Consider the following 19,985-nt stretch of genomic DNA (forward strand, 5'->3'; position numbering starts at 1 on the left):
GTGTGTGTGTGTGTGTGTGTGTGTGTGTGTGTGTCACTTACTCATACATGATATGTGCAGTCTTGTATTGCTGACAAGAATGACTTCCTTCGACGGCGGACTCGAGAGTATCGTGGAAGGGATGCGGCCCTAGCGCAGTACCTTTCAAAGCTTTGCGAGTCGCCGATAGTAGTTTTTCACAATTCCATGTCACAAGAGGGTTCAATAGCAACTTACACATTAAAGACACTATCACGCTTCTTGGGTGGACCCATGCTGCCCAAAAGTGCAAATAAAGTCATTCTTGTGGACAAAGTGTTTTCCAAAGATTGTTTTGGTTACTGCCCGGGCTATACAGGTGGTCGGGCAGTGTATTACTACACTTACACAGCAATGGCACTAGCTCTTGGTAGACAAAACCCATATGAACTTTTAGAGTATGGAAAACATCTCATGATTCGTTACAAGGGTGATGTGCCAAAAAACAAAATTGAACCTTCAAACTCTTGATACACTTCAAGTAGCAATTGTATAAGATCATGTATTACAGAAATTTTGTACAATTTCATCCACTCAGAGTATCTTTCTCCACTTGTGGTTCACATACACCATTGTCTCTCTCCACCTTCGTTGACTTTCACGAGCACCGGAGTTGTTGTATGCCATTGATCTTTTAACTTTTTGTTGTTGTAAATGTCTGATGGCTTGTGCTGTTGTTGAAGAGGCCAAGACTTCTTTTGCCTGCATTTGATGAATGATTCTACGATAGAACCATTCAAATAGTTCTCTCAAACTGTTAGCCTTGATTTGAGAGCCACCATGTCGTGTGTGCCTGAAATAAGCATTTCTCCCCTTGTAATGAGACTTTTCCATCCCTTGGGTATTCCATATTGCCGGGTTCCCATACTTTTGTATAAAATATGGTAAATGATTGAAAATGATGTGCTGGATATGAAAACAGATTAGTTAGAATGTTTTACACTCACATAGTTACACATAAAAGAGAATCAAATACACCATAATACCATGTAGTAAGTAATCTGGGTGTTTGTCCATGCTGTCTTGAATGATTTTTTGAGAAGGTTGAGATTCTCCTTGAACTTGTTCATATCACCTTGTGACCAGTCATCTTTGTCACACATCAAAAATAGGATGTCTATTGATCGCCAAACCTCAGCCTTCGCGTTACGAGTAGCTGGTTCTTGGTCTTGGACTGCAATATGTAGCTTTTTCCAGCTCTGATACTCTACTTTGCTAACATAAGATGTGTTATATATTTTTCCATGTTTTGTTAGCTTCGGATCTCATATTCCTTGGGGTTTAGATAAAAACCTCCGTGCCTTCACCCCACCGATGGATGGTTTGCATGGGACATCCTTCTCAGCAGTTGATCTCTTTTCATCCCGCTGGATTTTCACATTGCCACCATGAAGGCCCATATCTGACAGTACCAATTCTAAGCACTGCAGGGCTACTTGTCGCTTTGCTGAGTTCTTAATTTTCCAAGCAAACCCGATATATAAGTAGACCAATTTCTCCACAATTCTACAAAGGGCATGCATTGTACAGATGTGGACATTCACAAGTGGTATTTTCAAAATCGGTCGAAAAGCAGGGTCCTCAATGTGACGTGTTAGAGCTTTTCTCCACCACTTTGGGTCCATGACCTTTGCAGGCTCCATGCAGAACAAACACGGCGACTTTGCCATTGCACCCATTCCACAATTATACATGCACTTTAATGTTTTGAGGTCACCTACAAGATGCCACTGAACTTGAAAGTCTCCCCTTCCATCTAGACGTAGTACCTTTTCCTGGTTAGTCTGTCGATCAATCACCTCCGGAATATTAGTTCGATGGAACACCCAATATAGAATCTCATGATCTTCTTTCTTTACCTGCAACACAAAATAAATGAGACTTAAGTAGATGTGAACATTTGAGCTTAGCTGAGAATCTCGCTGACCTCAAACGCACCAAGCCACCATATGTTAGATTCTGATTGAACACTAAAATACAAAGGATCATCACTAGGACACTTTGAGAGGGCTCTATTCATTAAAGCAATAGTAACACGCTCTAGATTTTTCTCTTTAACAAGCTCACACTCATCCAGTTTTAACACAAAATGTAATACCCCTCGTGACTCTTCAAATGTGATGTTGTAAAACTCCACCATTCTCTTCTGTAACATCCGCAGGTCCATAAAAATATTATTGAACTCATCATATGCCATGTTTTCTCCATGGCCACTGTAAGTTGCTTTAATATGAAAGGGCTGTCCAAGATAGTCTCCCTGTGACTCGTTAAGCTGAAGCCTCTCTTTCCAAACACTTGAGGCTGATGGTAAAAGTTTGGATTTTATACCCTTCTTAACAAAGATGGATGAGACAGATTTTTGTATAGCCGAATATCCTCTTTTGCTTACACCAAGTGAATCAAGTGTGCCTTGTATCTCTTTTGCAGGCACTGAGCTCTTTGAAATAAAGCGGTCCACTACATTTTGTTGTAGGACCTTAAACTTCTTGTCATGTACTATATCTGCTGCCAGGCTTCTACTTATAAGTGGCTTCAATATCTTTCCTATATTGGATTTGGGGTCAATGTTTTCCTTGTCAGGATAGATTGAATCTCTACATGAAGACAATGCATAAGTAAATAACAAAAAATTTACTTCACTAACACTATTTAGGCACATGAAAACAATGCATAACAAGGAAAAACAAAAAGATTACTTAACTAAGACAATGTAGCCAACCAAGAAGCATCACCTTAATGCTCGGATTCTTTTATTGAGACCTTCGGATGCAACCTACAATGTTTCAAGATTGTGCAATTTCTTCTTTCGGATACGACCACCCAAGATGGTGTCCTTCATTTGACAACTTCGTACCTTTCCTTTCAGTTCTTGTACCTCTGTTTTGTGTTGCAAAATGGTAACCTGATCTGTAGAATGTAAATGTGAAAGACGAACAATCTCACCTTGTTGAGCTTGGAGAATACCCTTATAAGTTTCAGCTTCCCTTGTAAGAGATTTACAATAACCTAGAAGGCCCTTTTCTCCATCACCAGCAAAGGTCAATAAGCTTGTAGGATTGACAAACGGTGGAGATGCATTAGTCATTGGATTCTTAGGATAGAGAGAGCCTCTCGTCCATATATCTATGTGTTTAGCTCCCTGAGCTCTGAGCGTGTCTATGGATGCGGGAGGTATATGTGTGTTTTCTTTACTACGCTTAATCAATGGTTGGTACTCATTGTCCAAATCAATGTGAAGGTGATATTTGGCTCGTTTCTGCGTAACATTTGTGCCATTTGAGGAGTGCGCCATTAGCCAAATGTGCAGGTTTAATGGAAAGTGAATAGGCAGCTGCGCCTTCGTCCCTCCATGTTAGCCTCATTCCCTCCATATTGACGAGGTTCATTCAATGCAACTGAAAAGAAGATTATCCCTCAATCATTACGAACGAATGTTCAGAAGAGTAAGGAATCTACTTAAAGTACACTTTTTAAACTTTTACCATGAAAGACCCACCTCTATTATTCGCCATATTTTCTAGAGAGAGAGTGCAAAAAATACATTTTCTTAGAAGGCCCTCCAAATGACCTTGAAAATTTCCTAATGACTGCAATCCAAGGTGATGATTGTGCAGATAATGATTCTGGTGCAGCACAACCCCCACAGGCACACATGGGCTAGTGCTGAATTTCTTTTCCCTCTCTCTCCCCCTTCAAATAAATCTTTGAGATCTCTTGGATTATTCCTATGACATCAAAATTTCCCTCTTCTTCTTCTTCTTCTTCTTCTCTCTCTCTCTCTCTCTCTCTATATATATATATATATATACATATATATATATATATACATAATATATATATATATATATATATATATATATATATATATATATATATATATATATATATAGCAAATGCGAACAATTGGCAAGCCCCAAATAGAATCCTTCCTCCTCCTTCATGTGCTGCATTTGTAGGTGCAATGTATGTATGCCAGAGTATGCATGCATGAGTATATAGCAAGGTTAGGCAAACTTTCTAGTCAAACTTCAGAGTGTAGGCGATTACTATAAACGGCGTACCACCTCTCTCTCTCTCTCTCTCTCTCTCTCTCTCTCTCTCTCTCTCTCTCTCTCTATTTCACATATACTTAAAGATGGATCCGTGCATACACTCTAGGAGCTTAGAGAAAGAAGACCAAGTGTCGAGCTGCTTGGGGGTTGGCCCATGCAAAGTGGCATTGCCCTCATGAGGGTCCATGAGAAGGGGGTGAGGCCGCAAGAGTGGTGTGTGTGTGTGTGTATGCGGATGCCCAACTTTAAGTCTCTCTCTCTCTCTCTCTCTCTCTCTCTCTCTCTCTCTCTCTCTGCACTATATTGCTTTTGACATGTGTCTTCCTGTCAACCAGGCGCTTGGGAACTTGCAACTAATTCTCCATCTCAACTCAATTGCACGAAGAATGTTGCAACTGTTTTCTGCTTGCCCACCTATGAAGCCCATCCCCAGTTGCTCACCTTTGTTCTAACCTCTTCATGTTGTCGATGGATCGCAGCAGGAGCAATGAGTAGCAAACATGTTTGGATGGGAGGTTGAGGGGGCAGGAAGAAAGGTAATTGTGTGAGTACATAGAAGTACAATTGGGACTCAAGCGTAGTAGAAATGTGACGTGAGGAGTGAAATTTTAGTGTCTCCCTCTCGTAGGTCAATGAATGTGGCAAGGTGGAGGCCCATAGTCTGTAATAGTGCTCTTCCACAATTCATGGTGGAAGCCCAAGCGCCAAGTGGAGCCATGAGAATTTGCAAGCAAGTGCCTACAAACGCTGCCACCTGGCACAAAATTCTCCTACGATCTATCATAATAGATAATCAAACGTGAGGTGAGGAGTGAAAAATTGGGAATGAAATTTTAGTGTCTCCCTCCCGTAGGTCAATGAATGTGGCAAGGTGGAGGCCCATAGTCTGTAATAGTGCTCTCCCACAATTCATGGTGGAAGCCCAAGCGCCAAGTGGAGCCATGACAATTTGCAAGCAAGTGCCTACAAACGATGCCACCTGGCACAAAATTCTCCTACGGTCTATCATAATAGATAATCAAACGTGACGTGAGGAGTGAAAAATTGGGAATGAAATTTTAGTGTCTCCCTCCCGTAGGTCAATGAATGTGGCAAGGTCGAGGCCCATAGTCTGTAATAGTGCTCTCCCACAATTCATGGTGGAAGCCCAAGCGCCAAGTGGAGCCATGACAATTTGCAAGCAAGTGCCTACAAACGATGCCACCTGGCACAAAATTCTCCTACGGTCTATCATAATAGATAATCAAACGTGACGTGAGGAGTGAAAAATTGGGAATGAAATTTTAGTGTCTCCCTCCCTTAGATCAATGAATGTGGCAAGGTGGAGGCCCATAGTCTGTAATAGTGCTCTCCCACAATTCATGGTGGAAGCCCAAGCGCAAAGTGGAGCCATGAGAATTTGCAAGCACGTGCCTACAAACATTGCCACGTGGCTCAAAATTCTCCTATGATCTATCATAATAGATAATCAAACGTTGCCATGTGTACCTCTACCTACCTTGTAATTCAGATAATCTATCCAAAGTGATGCATTGTTACTCACATCCACTTATTGCTCTCCCTTGAGTTTCTCCCTTTACATATCGACATTATGAAAGCAGCATTGCACACCTTTGTCTCTTTTGCATGTCGAGAGTGCGATCTTTTTAAATGAAGTGCGTGCGTGACACTGCATAACCAGAGGCTACAAGCCATGCCCAAAACTTTGTCGTTGTATATGTCCACTGTGAGAAAAAATATCTTTGATGACTCAGTCACACACACACACACAGTCACAACTTGCAAGTAGAACGTACCCAAATTTGAGGTTTGTAGCAACATCACGATGGGTAGAAGTAGCTTCCACTGACTCTCACCTGTAGGGTAAGTTTAAATTGGTTGTCAAAACTCACCGTTTCACTTTTGCCCTAAAAAAAGGTTCAATGCCTCCTGTTGTAAATGAGCCGGGGCAAAAAATGTAGGAGGGAATCGTTTATGAAGCAAGGTAATAGGTTACCCCCACATGTGACATTCAACTGTCAAGTCCTCCATATTCACACGTGAATGCAAAGGGAAGGGGGGGGGGGGGGGGGGGGGGGGGGGGGGCGCAAACATTTGAATTTGTGACTCAAAAAACACTTACTCCCTCTCGTGTGGGTGCCCATGCATAATGCACATATATATATATATATATATATATACACATATACATACAAACAAATTGGGGGATTGTGCAATCCGGACATTGCATTCTTATCGCATGTCCACGTGTCTGTCAACATCCGAGCGCCTTATATCTGCCACCATAATTTACCTTTCCAACGAAATCACTCATTAGTTTTTATTCAAATCCAATCACAACAGATAGTGATTTTTTTAAAAGCAGTACAAAATAAAACTCTAAATTTTTGGAAACTTTTTATTTTTGGCAAAAAGAGAAGTGAACAGTGAGGGCTTGGGCCTTGGGCAGGCCAGCGAAAAAAAAGGAGCATGAATGAGAAGTCGTTCGAGGGAATTGGAGGCTTTGAGCCTTTGAGGCAGAGAATTGTAAAAAAGTGGGTAGCGACTCATGATGTCACGCTGGAAAAGGATTGGCTGAAAGCCAAAATCCTAAAGGAGTTGCGCAAGGGCGTGGGGCCCTTTATCCACCACACGCTCGCACGCACGCACGCAGATCTTCTCCTGAAGTTGGCAGCAGCAGCACCGCAGCCCTGAGCCCACATTCCGAGAGAGGGAGAGCTGCCCTCTCTTGGGATTCGCTCCTTCGCGGCCGTACCCACGCCCCCAACCTTGTCCTTCCTTTCCAGAAAATTAACGAGATTTAGTACCTTCCCCACTGGACCTGGACCCCTCACAAAACTAAGGAAATTTAGTACTCGGCGCCAGGGCTAGAAATTTAGTACTTTCCCCACTGGAGACTGGACCTGGACCCCTCACAAAACTAACGAAATTTAGTACTCGGCGCCAGGGCTAGAAAAATACATTTATCCTAACCTAAGAAAATAAGGGTAAACTTGAAATTCTACCGGTTTTAAGGTCAAAATTTGAAGCTTTCGCCGGTATTTACACTAGAACTTGTGTAAATTTGCCGGTTTTCATCAAGGCAAGCTCAAAATCTAACCGGGATTTTATGATTTTAGCCGGTTAAAATACACTCCACCCCGGTTTTTTTCTAACAATGGTACTCGCCCCTTGGCCCAGGATGTTGTACACACCAACCAATATTCGAAAAAAATCATTTTCCAAACATACAAAATTTATTTCCTTGAATTTCCTAAGAGAAAATTTTAGAAAATTAAGTTATTTTCTTAGGTTTTTGCACTATTTTTTTCTATTTTTAAAATTGAAAACCACACGATATTAAGCTGAGACACATTTTTCCTAAACATTGGCGCACACGCACTTTGAATTCACCCGCAATGTTCAAAAAACACCAGTGTGGCACAAATAAGGCTTGATGCCATGGCTTGGCCGCACAAGTAGGATCCTCAACATAGTTCACTGTGTGTGAGAGTGTTTGCCCTCGCTTTCTCTTTCGTCATGTGCGCCAAGCAGCACCCTTGGAGTGAGTCTCGAGTAGGGGATATCGTGTCTTGAGTTCCAAACTCATTGTCAAAGTTTTAAAGGAGTTTCGCACGTCACAAGGCAGGGTTTAGCTTACAAAATCAATTTTGTCGTCGTGTTGTTGCATGTTATGTTTGTGTGGGCTGAGTGGCGGGGGTATAGAAAGGGATTTGTAACTCTGCCAAAATTGACAAAGTTAGAGGTTGCTAGCAACGTTTGCTGAGGTTATTAAACGAGGATTCACCCGAGATTGCACAAACTGCCTCTTATGTGCCTGTACAAGGTCCTCTCTCTCTCTCTCTCTCTCTCTCTCTCTCTCTCTCTCTCTCTCACACACACACACACACACACACACACACACACACACACACCCACCTAGTTCTTTCTAAAAGACTTTTGAGCTATTTTTTTAATTTTTACACTTGTGTTCCAATTTTACCAGGAAGATATCTTTTTCTTCTTGCTCTAAAGTAGTTTTCAGGCGGCACGATTGCAAGACGAGACACTTCTTCTGGGCCATTGTCCCCAACAAACCAAATTTTGTGTATTTTTTCTTTTGTCAAGCTTGAAAAAATCTCAAAAAATTTGAGCTTTCTTCAAAGAAAACCAACAAGGCTTACCACATTCCAATGTAAATAACGACAAATAGAATTTCCGCTCTTGTCCATATCTCCAGTAAATAAGAAAATGGTTTAGGTGAGTGCAGACAATGTCCCCCCTCCCCTCTCTTTTTGTTTTGTTTTGTTTTAGGAGTCGGGTTGAGCACTCCCGGACGTCCCCCCCCTCTCTCTCTCTCTCTCTCTCTCTCTCTCTCTCACTCACACACACACACACACACACACACACACACACACAAAAGAAGAGTGTGGCCTTTGCATGCCTTTAGGAAAGTGCACACTACCTTCTTACCCCACACCAGCTCCCCCCCTCACTCCACTCTACTTTACACTCACCCTTTTGCCTACTCATGATACTCCTACTACACTCCAACCACCTCCCCTCTTTTGCCTTTTGTGCCCCTTTCCCCTCATTTCCCTTCCTTTCTTCCAACCTTTCCTTCCCCACTTTCTTTGTTTTTTATTTTTTGGGGTTTTCCCATCCTCTTCAAGCCAACCCACACCCTTCCCATCTCCCTTTTGCTTACCTCATCTCTCTCTCTCCCTCTCCCTCCCCCCCCCCCCCCCCCCCCCCCTTCCCTTGTTGCCCACATCTACTCCACCTTCATGCCACCTCCCTTTCTAAGCTGTCTAAAGATACCTCTTTCTTAGGTCTCAAGATATTATGAATTGGCTTTCTTGCACATTAGCACTTTCTTGTCTTTTAAACAGCTGGCATTGGCTCATATGAGTACAATACATACTCCGAACAACAATTTTGCAAATTAATTCTTTACTTTATTGTCTTCTCCTTCTTCTTTGTAATTAAACTCCTTGCATACTCTATGTTTATGTTGATGTTCCATGAGTCTAAGGATGTGGTCACATGGGCAACTATGCTATGCAGAAAAAAATATAATCTATGGAGATTATATTTTCCCCATACATTATAAAAGAGCATCACTAAGACGACCAAAGAAGATTTTTTGTACTATGGACCCTTGAGCAATGTGTGTTTGCCCCATAAGACAAATGCCTTAAAAAACGATGCAATTTTTTTGTACTATGGAACCTTGGACAAAGCATATTTTCCCCATCTATTCCACTCTATTATGGAGATCCAAATTCAAGGTGGCCATGTGGCTCAATAAGCAACCAAAGGTGGTGGACGTCAGAGAGCCTTGTATGAGGGGGGAAGAGGTAGTGGGAGGGCTGCCGAGAGAAGAAGAGGCGCCAGGGAGAGAGAAGAAGAAAAGGCCAATGGCATTGGAAGCTTTGGAGCCTACGATCTGCAGGTCTGACTCAAGGACTTTGCGTCTCCTAGAAGAGTGAGCTTCTACACATGGCGCCAGAGTTGGAGAAGGAGAAAGCGGTATGGAATCCACAACAGCCCTTGCCACACACACACACACACACACACACACACACACACACACACACACACACACACACACATAGAGAGAGAGAGAGAGAGAGAGAGAGAGAGAGAGAGAGAGAGAGAGAGAGAGAGAGAGAGAGAGAGAGAGAGAGAGAGAGAGAGAGAGAGAGACCCTCTTTCCGAACAAATACCTAGAAGGAAATAGACTTTGGTGTGCATCATGGTCAGAACGTCATTGTCGTAAACAAAGACTTGCTCAAGGAGCAGAACTTGAAGGGAAGCATTGTGCAATATATCTGTGCACACAGGTGCGAAGGCAAAAAGTGCTAGCAAATGATTGCTCTTTTGCTTATGTTCTCCTTGCTTCACCATTATTTTGAGAAGCTCCTTCTCTCCTTCTGAAAGCTCTCTCTCTCTCTCTCTCTCTCTCTCACACACACACACACACACACACAGACACACACACACACACACACACACACACACACACAATATAGTGTACATATATCACTCTTTGATAGTCACACACAGACACACACACACACACACACACACACACGCATATGCACACATAATATACCAGTAACATACACAAATAGTAAATAAAGTGGCACACATGTTGAAGACAGGATACCACAAATTTACTAATCAACTAACTTGACAACAGGCAACTACCTCATTAGCAGACGAATGACAAACAATGACCGAAGCGGATGAGGACTCCAAGCAGTACATCAAGTTTTCTAATAAAGCCATATGGCTTTTTCTTTGTAAAATAATTCCCGCATGGAACAAGGCTCTATGTGAAAAAATGTACGCCGCTTTCTTTAATAAAGCAAAATCCCAGTATTAAAGTTATTATTTCATCTGGCTTTGAATTGGTGGAAAGGGGATGACCCTAAGAGGCTAAGGTGTTATTTGTAGCAAGCCGGTGAGTGGCTACACTTGCACTAAGGAAATTACGTGCACATGGCCAGTTAAGGCACCGAATTCAAATTGCTATAAAGGTCTGGAACACGAACTCTGTGTGCATTGCATAACACAACCTCCTTTGCCCTGCGTAGACTTTGAAGAGCACACATAATTTATGTTTGCAAGCAGTAGCGCAAACTGTATTAACACAGTAGCGCAAGCAGTAGTAGCACAGCTACGGGTTGCTGGCAAGTAATAGCACACCCCTATTAGCAAGTACTAGCGCACTAGCTATAGCCTCATATCCACACACACACACACACACACACACACACACACCTACTTCACCATCTCTCGCGTGACTCGTGAGCATATTACGTAAGCTGTGGCAACTAGAGGTCGCTTGGCGTAATACATAACCTCTCTCTGTCATCCCAATGAGCGGCAACTACTGCATACACCAACTGATAGCTAACGACAACACAGGGAGCTTACAAACACATATGTATGGCAAGGTAAATGGTTTTTTTCAACACCTCATACACAGTAAAATAGGGTTTTTCGTACCTTGGTACAAACGCAGTAGTTTTTTTACCTCATACACAATAAAAGAGGTTTTTTTAACCCTGGTACAAACGCAGTAGTTTTTTTCAATGCATATACACACAAGGTAATTGATTGTTGTCTCTAAGGTACCACACACAAGGTTGGAGATACATGAGAAAGGGTTTTTAGAGATAGTTAGTGATACATGAGAAATACATACATGAGAAGGGGTTAGTCATAAACAGACATGCATGTTTCTATAAAAAACGTTTTTATTTTTGGATGGCACACACATAGACATGCACACAAACATATATACAAACAAACACAGAAGAAGTGTTACCATATACATGTGGTAGTGATGTGTGTGAGCACACTAGGACCGCCGGGGCATTTTTTCCCTTTTTAGGAGGTTTTTTCCCCAGAGCATTGTATATACGCCCATCACTCTAGGGCTATATATCTTTTCATCGCACACTAAGTAATACACTCTCTATTGTGTGCCTTGAGCTTCCTTCATCTTCTCCAAGTTGTGTGCGTTTCTTTACAACCCTAATTCCAACAATTGGTATCAGAGCAGGTTGCGTCCTCTCGGGCCTGGTCGTGAGCTACTTCAGCACACGCCTGCTCACTTTCTCCGATTATAGTGAGGTTTGGCAAGCCTTCGTAGGTCGACAAATATTTTGGGAAAGCTCGTAGAGCTTAGTCTGCTCAGATTTATGATTCGGGCTCATTTTGGCCTCCGTTTCCACTACAAGCAGTGCAGGCTATTTTGTCATTTTGTGCAGAGTTTCTGTCAGTGCCGTTTTCTGCATAACAGGTGCCTTATGGTCTTCTACCGTTTGTGCTATATAGCACATGTTGTTCCCGCTCCGTTTCTCCTATTTTCAGGCAGTTTTCGCATCAAGTGCATCATTTACCATGGCTGACAACAACAACACATATGTGTTCAAGATGTTTGCTGTTGAGGACAGGTTGGATGGGGACAACTACCCTATGTGGGCTTATATGATGCATCATGTTCTTGTGTCAAAGGGCGTCTGGAACATTGTGCAGGGCATTGATGTACGTCCTGGTTCTGAGGATGCAGGCGATGTTGACGATGTTGCAGGTCTTGCTGCAAGGATTGCTGCTATTAGAGTTGTTTTGCCTACGGTAGAACAAGCTCGTTGGGATGTAAAGGATGCACAGGCTCATGCATTGATTGCGTTTTCTGTGAAGCGTACCATTGTTCCTCACATCCGTTCTGCAAAATAGGCTTGGGATATTTTGGCTAGTCTTTATGCAAGTCGCAATGAGGCTAAAATTGATTTGCTGTGTAAAGAGCTGGGGTCGAAGATGCATGAAGAAGATGATATGGACACTTTCCTTGCTAGTGTCAAGGATATCAACGAGCAACTTATTTCTGCAGGTGAAGTCATTTCAGACAGTTCCCTTGTGCAGACTGTTCTTGATGCCTTACCAGATTCTTACTAGACTTTTGCTAGTACTTGGAGACTTATGACCCAAGGAAATCGAGAAGTTGTCAAGTTTGATGCATTATGCACATTGCTATTGCAAGAGTCACTTTCCAGAAAAAATAGGACTAGACAGCGTGCAGTTGAACAGGCTTTTATTGCTTCTCAAAGAAAGGGTGGTAACAACAATGCAGCCACTTCTTATGGTTTTGTTGTGCGAGTGGAAAAACTTATGTTCCTAATGCTTCTGCTAGCAGCAATTCGTCTAGAAATTCTGGTGATAAGGGAAAAAAGAAGATGCGTTGCCATTATTGTAAAGCTAATGATCACTTGGTCAAGTCGTGTCTTAAGTTGAAGGCCAAAGAGGCTAAGAAGAAAGAGGGTGGTTCCACTGCAAATGCTGGTTCCACTACAAATGCAGCCATTGTTGTCTTCTATGAAAGGAGACTGTGTTGTTGATGTTGATGCAGAATGGGCTTTTAGCGTAGAGTGCACTTACAATCCTGATGTCCATGATGCATACGTGTCAGTTGCTGCAGATTCACATGTGTGGTATTTCGACAATGGTGCTACAAAGCACATTTTACCTCACATTGTGAATTGTTCACCTCTCTCGAGTCTGTCCCTCATGGGAATTCAGTCACTTGTGCCAACAATGCCTCTTATCCGGTTCAGGGAGTTGGAAAGATTGTGCTTACTGCTGCAAATGGCAGTTCCTTCACACTTGTTGATGCACTTTATGTACCTGGGATCAAGAAGAATCTCTTGTCTGTATCCACACTTTCTCGACTTGGACTTGTAGTCAAATTTGTGGATGATAGATGTACAGTTCATGATCTCAGTTTTGGCGATGAAATTGTTGCATCTGGCCTTTTGTGTCATGGGCTGTATAAGCTCACTTTGTATGACAAGTGTGGACAAAATTTTACAAATGCTATTGCAGATTCAAGGGCTATTTCAGATGCAAAACTTTGGAATGCACGTTTTGGTCATCTGAATTTTGCCAGTTTGCTGCGTTTGTAGAAATCTGATATGGTTGCTTCTTTGCCACCTCTTGAAGCACCTGTCAAACATGTTTGTGAAGGCTATATTTTGGGTAAGATGCAGCGTTCTAAGTTTCCAAAGGATGGTTCAGTTTGGGCCACATGCAGGTTGCAGCTTGTGCATAGTGATGTTTGTGGGCCCATGCAAACTCCGTCCTTGGGCAATTACCTGTACTTCGTGACTTTCATTGATGATTACTCCAGGCATGCATGGGTATTCCTGCTTAAAGTGAAGTCCGAAGTTTTTATGTGCTTCAAACAATTTCTGGCTATGGCTGAAAATGTCTCGGAATGTACTATGGGCACCCTCCATTCCGATCGAGGGGGGGAGTATATGTCTCATGAATTTAATGCATTTCTGGCTAGTCGTGGGATAAAACACCAATGTACAGTGCCTTATACACCTCAACAAAATGGTGTTGCTGAGAGGAAAACAGGTCACTGATGAAAATGGCACGATGTATGGTCAAAAGTCAAGCTTTGCCACATTCTTTTTGGCTTGAGGCCATCATGTGTGCCACTTATGTACTTAACAGGTGTCCTACAAAATCTTTGTAGTCTATTACTCCATATGAAGCATGGCATGATAGAAAGCCTTCTATTGAGCACATGCGTGTTTTTGGATGTTTGGCATATGCTTTGGTTCCACAAGTGCAGCGCAAAATATTGGATGATAAGGCTGTCAAATGTATTTTTGTTGGTTATAGTGTTGAAAGCAAAGGTTATAGGTTGTATTATCCGCAAACAAAACGTATTCCTTTTACTTGGGATGTAGTGTTTGTGGAAGATTCTGTTCAGCCCTTGTTGTCATGTACTAGAGACAATAATGTAAGCTCATGGGACATTTATGACACTTTGTTGCCTCTTTTCAGTGGTGGAAATACGAATGTAACTTCTAATGAGGCAAATGTACAGCCTATGGGAGTTTCTGAAAATGTTACAGATCAGCCTATTACTGATGCAGATGTACATGATGTACTTGATGAGGAAAGGGATGAAAATGAGTAGGCTAGAGGTATGCCAAAATGGTTGGTGCACACTTTGCGTGACAGTAAATTGGATGCACCTTTGTTAAGCAGTACTCATTCAGGCTCTCGCCATGCATCTTATGCATCAAATTGTTATGCTTTGGCTGTGTCTAGCTTACATGATGTTGAGGAGCCTCTGTCTTTTGATGAAGCATAGAATTCAGAAAATTGGATGGCTGCCATGCAATCAGAATATGATGCACTTATAGAAAATGACACATGTACTTTATGTGATTTGCCTCCTGGCAAAAAGGCCATTGGTACAAAGTGGGTTTACAAGTTGAATCGCAAGCCGGATGGTGAGATCGATCGCCATAAAGCTCGACTTGTTGCAAAGGGTTATGCACAACAAAAAGGCATAGATTATGAAGAGACTTTTGCTCCCACTTGTCGTATGACTACTGTGCGTTTTCTATGTGCATTGGTAGCTCATTTTGGTTGGGATGTACATCAATTAGACATTGTTACTGCTTTCTTGAATGGTGACATATTTGAGGAAGTTTATGTAACACAGCCTCGCGGTTTTGTCATAAAAGGACAAGAGGACAAAGTGTGCAAATGTAAGAAGGCTTTGTATGGGTTGAAGCAATCTCCTCGTGCTTGGTATGAGAAAGCTGACACTCATTTGGTTAAACGAGGCTTTCATAATAGTCCAACAGAAAGCACATTGTATGTAAAGCATGAGGGTGATGTACTTCTCATTGTGGTTCTTTATGTCGATGATTTGCTGATCATTGGACCAAATGAGAGACATATTGATGAATTTAAGGCTGATTTGAATGCTACTTTCAAGATGAAAGATTTGGGGATGTTGCATCATTACTTGGGTATACAGTTTAAGCAGTGTGATGGTGGTATTGCCTTGTGTCAGAAAAGTTACATAGAGACATTGATATGTAAGTTTGGACTTGAGGATTGCAAACCTATTGCCACTCCCATGGAAACAGGTTTGAAGTTGAGTCTACATGATGCTGGCGATCTTGCTGATGTCACTCTTTATCAAACTGCTGTTGGCTACCTCATTTATGTATGCAACACGAGGCCAAATATTTAGCTTGCAGTCTCACACGTCAGCAGATTTATGCATAGCCCAGGGTCTAAGCATTGGCAGGCTGTCCAGAGGATTTTCCGCTACCTTAGTGGCACTTTACATCTTGGCTTGTTTTATCCCAAGGGGGAATCATTGCCGCCAGACTTACATGCTTTTTCAGACTCAGATTGGGCTGGTTGTTTTGACACGCGAGTGTCCACAAGTGGTTTTTGTTTCATGCTTGGAAGTTCATGTATATCATGGTTGAACAAGAAGCAACCTACTGTGGCCACTTCGAGTTGTGAGGTTGAGTACAGGGCAGTCTTCACAGCTACGGTTGAGTGTGTATGGCTCAGACGCTTTATGAATGATTTGAGCGTTGGACAAGACACTGCCAACACTATCTACACTAATAGTCAGAGCGCATTGGCAGTTGCGAGGAACCCATTTTTTCATGCTTGCACAAAGCACATTGAGGTGCATTACCACTATGTGAGGGAGAGGCTCTCAGCAGGAGAGATCAGCTTGGCTTATGTGCCAACACAAGAGAACCTTGCAGATATTTTCACAAAGGCATTGTCTCATGAGAATCTTGAAGCTTTCCGCAAAGCTTTGGGCTTACTCCCCTTTGTGGACTGATCATGTCCTCAAGGCATGGAACTTCCCTTTACTCATGTGCTAGATCTCGTTCACCACATCACTCCAGGGGGGATTTGTTACCATATACATGTGGTAGTGATGTGTGTGAACACACTAGGACCGCCGGGGCATCTTTTCCCTCTTTAGGAGGTTTTTTCCCCCGAGCATCGTATATACGCCCATCACTCTAGGGCTATCTATCTTTCCATCGCACACTAAGTAATACACTCTCTATTGTGTGCCTTGAGCTTCCTTCATCTTCTCCAAGCTGTGTGCGTTTCTCTGCAACCCTATTTCCAACAAGAAGAGTAACATTGATGACGACGGAAAATAATAACCAGGTAATACAGTACATGAAGTTCTACTTTCATTTAGTTTCCTTTATCTTTATGTACTTTAGCAAGGCAGTTACATTACGAGTTGTTTTTTAAATAAAACCTGCATAGTTCAGTTGAGAGCAAGCAGGAATGTAGATTATGCAAGCATGAGTTATGACAACCTCCTGTGAGGGCAAAAGTCAATAGTTACTTTAAAAAAAAAAGAGATTGATATTACAAACAAGATGTTGGAAAATTTTTTACAAATTGAAGAAATTGGGTAATGTTGCATGATAAAAAGTAACTGTATATACAATGTAATAGAAGGATGCAAATCATATTATTTGAAGGAATCAATAAATGAATCAACAATTAGGTCTACTACATAAATATATTAATCACATGTGTATAATTATTTTGCTGATAAGCAGGGATATAGGCAGACTGTAATGGAATTGGCCTATTTAACTTGAGACTAGCGGAAATTAATGAGAGTACTTTTGAGAAATGACTTTGTAAGCATAGCGGGTGAACATAATTGAAGATAGCAACATAATCATAGCAATTAGTTAACTTGGCATGAAAAATACTTTTGCAAGAGAGAGAATTTAGAGAACATAACAACATTTGAGGATCGGATTTATGTGGAGCCGTCCCCCCTCCAATAGGCATTTGTATTATGATTTCCCCATTAAGAGAGACTTGTTACAATACAATCTTTGTGTTCCTTGTGACCTAGGTGATGCAATGAAGATGGAAAGCTTTCTTGCATCACAAGCATAACATAAACTTGAAGAAAGCTTTAACTATCCCAACCCTCAGTCCCAAGACCTCAAACACCTTGGAAGGTGGAGAGAGCTAGCAGGGAATGAGGGTAGGGAAGAGGAAGAAGAAACATTTCATAGGAGAAAGAATCACTTATCAAAACTCTTCTTGCTAGCATACACAATAGAATACATCTGAAGAAAAGGAGATGGAAAGATTAAGCATTGAAGCATGGCTCTTGGTTGGATTTGCACTCCATAGCCAAGAGTGTTGGTGTAGGCTCTCAACCTCTACTTGCTTGGAGAAGGAGAGGGAGGTCTTGCACTTTGCATAGCACACAATGAGATTGTTTGTGTGTGTGTGTGTGTGTATGTGTGGGTGAGCATACCCCCTAATCAACCCCCTAGCTTGCTTGGGTCGACCCCCCCTTGTAGATCATGCTCGAAGCTCATTGGACCCCTCCAGGCCTAGCCAATCACAAGCAGGAGGCATTACAAGCAGCAACGGTAGCCTTAGGAAAAGTATCCCCCTTTCCCCTTTGAGAGAGAGGACTTGATAAATGAAAAATCAATTAATTAAATCTCCGAAATTATCATTGGACCCCTTGGGTAGCCAACCAATAGGCTTCAAGCACACCATGAGGGCAACATGAGGAGGAACTTGACAAGTGTCCCTTCTGCTTTCTTTGTACCATGCATGCCTTGTGTGAGTGTGTGGGTGTTCTCTCTCATACCCCCTCATGTAGGGCTCTCCCCCTCCTTGTAGGAATTGAATATTTGACTTTTTGACACCTCAAGCCCCTCATGCAGAGGCCCAGTTCCCTCCACAAGCTTGGCTGTTAAGCACTTTAAGCTTGGGTTGGGTTCTCACTTGAAGTACAACCCTAGCATCTCAAGCATGTCAAGCACCTCAAGTATCTCAATCATCAAGCACCTCAAGCATCTCAAGCACCTCAATCATCAAGAACCTCAAGCACCTTAGTCATCAAGCAAGACAAGCAGGACAAGCACCTTGAGCTGGGTCGGGTTCCCGCATGAAGCTCAGCCCTAGCTTACCTAAGGTCAAAGGAATTTTACACACATTATTGGAGGTCTTCAATGAAGCTAACCCTAAGGTCTTATGCTCCATTGGTTAGCCTTGCATTTTGATAGAGCATCTCTCATTTGGTCCCCTTTTGTATTGGCCCCGTGTTGAGATAGAACTATAAGAACACCTCAATATCGTAACCCTTGTTCCCGTTTATTCTCCCACATTAAGTGATCAGTTTAATATGAGAACATCATTTGGGTTGGTTAGATATTAGTTTTTATGACATTATCTCTCTCTTGAAATCATAGTCATCCTCGACTATGAGGTAGAAGAGATAAAGCCATAGTCATTAGTCAATTTTAGTTAGTGGGTAGAGGATCCCTTTTTACCCTATTACATCTTTCCAAGATGCATGACTAATCCATTTGGTGCTTGGGAGACATAGCTTCCGCAAGCATGTCTGCTCTTTGGTCCATTTCATTGTCCCAAAGTAGAGTGACAAATTCTACTTGGTGTTTGAGAGACGTCGTCATCACAAACATGATTCTAAGCATGTATACTAGTTAAATTTGTGCATAATTAAAAGGAGGACTAGTCTTATAAGACAAAAACATGAGTCATTTAAAAGAAATTTGTACATTTTCTTACTCTAATGTAGCATTGTAAGCATTGACAAGGTTCATACTAACCTTAAGCTGTATTCCTTGCATCCATCTAGCATCTTCAAAAGGATACTTTTTAAACTTAATAAGATACCATTGGATAATCTTACCATGTCGTAGTACCTTGTATTCATGCCGAAGGATAGCTTCGGGTTGTAGCACCTCTTCTTGGTCTTCAACTTCGGGAGGGTCTTCAATAATTGGTTCCCTTGGTGGCTCTCCTTTGTAGGGCTTAAGTAGGCTTACATGAAAGGCATTGTGTATGAGCCAATGGTTGGGAAACTTGAGTTGATAAGACGTCTCATTGATGGGCTTCAAGATTTGGAAAGGACCATAGTATCTTTTTGCTAGTTTAGCATAATAATTTTGATGTCCCGTAGGATTCTTGCCCGTCATTTGCCTTAATCAAGCCTTGAGAAACTTAGGTAAGACCGAATCATTTGTTTGAATGTTAAGGCCCTTCTGTGCTTGTTAACAACAGATTTTTGCCTTTGTTGAGAGATGGATATAGCCTCCTTAATCTTTTGAAAAGATTCTTGTAGGTCATAGCTATACTCATCGATTGCGAAGATCTTCCCATGTACTTTGAGTAGCAAGGGACTTTTAGGTCTTCCCTCAATGATCTCAGAAGGTGCTTCTCTAGTATAAGTATGTACAGTATTATTGTAGGCATACTCTACAAGAGGTAAGTACTTTTCCCATTGTGAGCGTTGATCTACTTCGGTAACATAATTCTTGAGTAGATCGAGTATCATAAGATTCGCTATCCCACTTTGTCCATCCGTTTGTGGGTGATAGGCCGAAGAGAAATTCAATCTTGTTCCTAGATTTTCAAAGAGACCTTTCCAAAAATTACTGGTCATTCTAGGATCTTTATTTGACATGATGGACGTGGGTAATCCATGGTGCTTGAAAATCTGAGATATGAAGAGAGTTGCCATTTGATGTGCCTTAATAGTCTTTTTGACAG

At 41.9% G+C, this 19,985-nt stretch overlaps 1 long non-coding RNA gene across 1 annotated transcript; it reads left to right on the forward strand.

Moving 5' to 3' along the window:
• Nucleotides 1-8,788: 8,788 nt before the first annotated feature.
• LOC147465907 (uncharacterized) lies at nucleotides 8,789-10,451 on the forward strand. The gene is made up of 2 exons (XR_015188189.1): nucleotides 8,789-9,581; nucleotides 10,255-10,451. It is a non-coding gene; the product is annotated as an uncharacterized LOC147465907 (long non-coding RNA).
• Nucleotides 10,452-19,985: the final 9,534 nt, after the last annotated feature.

The sequence above is a fragment of the Adiantum capillus-veneris genome, chromosome 1 (assembly GCF_014529385.1).
Source record: "Adiantum capillus-veneris isolate H3 chromosome 1, ASM1452938v2, whole genome shotgun sequence".
Lineage (NCBI taxonomy): Eukaryota > Viridiplantae > Streptophyta > Polypodiopsida > Polypodiales > Pteridaceae > Adiantum > Adiantum capillus-veneris.